Here is a 2,185-nt window from a genome sequence, read left to right on the forward strand (position 1 = left end):
TTCTCTCTCTCTCTCTCTCTCTCTCTCTCTCTCCATTATCTACCAACAACTTCACGAAATCCCCCCAGTCTTCCAGAAAACACCAGGAGGAACCGAAACCATCTGCAGCTGATGACGAGGAAGTTTCTCAAAACGACAAGCTGTAGAAATCTACCTTCAAGTGCACTACTGTCAGGGCCTGTGGCGCAACGGATAACGCGTCTGACTACGGATCAGAAGATTCCAGGTTCGAATCCTGGCAGGCTCGACACATACGTTCTAGATTTTTTTTTTTCCTTTCTATTTGTTTTATACCTATTGTCATCATCTTTTGACAAATGCAGTCGTGAGGGGTGGGGGGGGGGATAGAATTGTTAAAATTATAGCATTAACCCTATAATTATCGTATGTTTGTGGTGTTGTGAATTTATCTAATACATACGTGAGTATTTAACTGTGCGCATGAGTATGTGTGCAAAAAAAAGAAAAATCCAGGTTGAACTGAAACCATGAGACGTGAAAGTTTCTCAAAATCACAAGCAGTACCTTCTAGAATAAGTTAATGTCAGGGCCTGTGGCGCAACGGATAACGCGTCTGACTACGGATCAGAAGATTCCAGGTTCGAATCCTGGCAGGCTCGAAATATACTTTTAGCTTTTGTTTTCTTTTTGGGTTTTTTAGTTTCTTGAATTTGTTTTTATGATCATCATCATTTTTAAAAATGAAGACAGAGACAATAGAATTGTGAAGAAATAGATACAACTTGTGTTATTGTCTGTCTGTATTATATATGTGATGTGAGCGTGTTTTGGTGTGTGTGTGTGTGTGTGTGTGTGTGTGTGTGTGTGTGTGTGTGTGTGTGTGTGTGTGTTTGAGAGTATTTGATTGTCTGTCCCCTTCGTTTTAGGCAAGAAAAATTCTGAAATATGCAAACTGAGCCCAAAAATGTGAAATTATGCGATTCTGTTAATTTTATAAAAGAATGATAAAGGGAAATAATAATAAATTATGCAAAAAATGATCAAATTAATTTTGCTAAATTATGCGGGGTGCATAAAACCACGGGGACAGAATTGTGCAAACGAAAGGCAAACCGGGAAAAAGCAAGACCAGGAGCTGATGACGTGAAAGTTTCAGAAAGCCACAAGGAGTACCTGCAAGAGTAGTAATGACAGGGCCTGTGGCGCAACGGATAACGCGTCTGACTACGGATCAGAAGATTCCAGGTTCGAATCCTGGCAGGCTCGAAACGAATATTTTTAGGCTTTTTTACTTTTTTGTTTAATGCTTTCTCTCTTTGGATTTGCTTTTATGTGTGTTATTCTTTTTTTAATAAAATAGCAACAACGTAATAATTATCGTCTGTGTCGTGAGCTATTATTTTACTACGTACGTGAGTGTTTAACTGGGCAAAAGAAAGAAAAATCCCGGTGGGACCGAGGCTCTGACTACGGATCAGAAGATCAGGTTCGAATCCTGGCAGGCTCGACACATTCAATCGTAGAATTTTATTTTTCGTTTTTCTTTTGTTTCTTCAATTCGTTTTTATAATCATCATCATCATTTTTAAAAAGATGAAGACCGAGGTGATATAATTGTGATGAAATAGCTACAACTTGTATTGTTGTCTGTTTATTATAAATGTGATGTGGGTGTGTGTTGGTGTGTACGTGAGTATTTAATTGTGAGCATGTGTATGTGAAAAAGAAAGGCAAACCGGGAAGAACGGAGACCATGAGCTGATAAGGTGAACGTTTCTCAAAACTACAAAGGGTACCTGCAGTAGCACTAATGTCAGGGCCTGTGGCGCAACGGATAACGCGTCTGACTACGGATCAGAAGATTCCAGGTTCGAATCCTGGCAGGCTCGACCCAGTTATTGTTGTTGTTTTTTTATAATTTGGATAGATATTCATTTTCTTTTTTTGAAATTTGTTTTCTTATCTTTTTTCTCTTGGATTAAGTAGTTACTTTTATTTCTTTTTTTAAAGAACTGTGTACTGCAGAATTGTGAAAAAATCGCATTAACCTGTATAAATAAGATCTCTGTGTGACGCGAACATGAGTAGATATGTACGTGAGAATTCAATTGTTTGTGCACGTGTGAGTGAGCAAAAGTAAACGTGTATCTGTACGAATAAGGCTGAGAGAGAGAGAGAGATAGAGAGAGAGAGAGAGAGAGAGAGAGAGAGAGAGAGAGAGAGA

The 2,185-nt window shown here is 38.6% G+C and overlaps 4 non-coding genes across 4 annotated transcripts; all 4 read left to right on the forward strand.

Annotated features, from left to right (window-relative positions):
- Positions 1-174: 174 nt before the first annotated feature.
- Positions 175-247, forward strand: TRNAR-ACG. The gene has a single exon. It is a non-coding gene; the product is annotated as a tRNA-Arg (tRNA).
- A 300-nt stretch (positions 248-547) lies between these two features.
- On the forward strand, positions 548-620 carry TRNAR-ACG. The gene has a single exon. It is a non-coding gene; the product is annotated as a tRNA-Arg (tRNA).
- A 534-nt stretch (positions 621-1,154) lies between these two features.
- Positions 1,155-1,227, forward strand: TRNAR-ACG. Its single transcript has one exon. It is a non-coding gene; the product is annotated as a tRNA-Arg (tRNA).
- A 550-nt stretch (positions 1,228-1,777) lies between these two features.
- TRNAR-ACG lies at positions 1,778-1,850 on the forward strand. Its single transcript has one exon. It is a non-coding gene; the product is annotated as a tRNA-Arg (tRNA).
- The last annotated feature ends 335 nt before the right edge of the window (positions 1,851-2,185 follow it).

This window comes from Aplysia californica, unplaced genomic scaffold, assembly GCF_000002075.1.
Source record: "Aplysia californica isolate F4 #8 unplaced genomic scaffold, AplCal3.0 scaffold00017, whole genome shotgun sequence".
NCBI lineage: Eukaryota > Metazoa > Mollusca > Gastropoda > Aplysiida > Aplysiidae > Aplysia > Aplysia californica.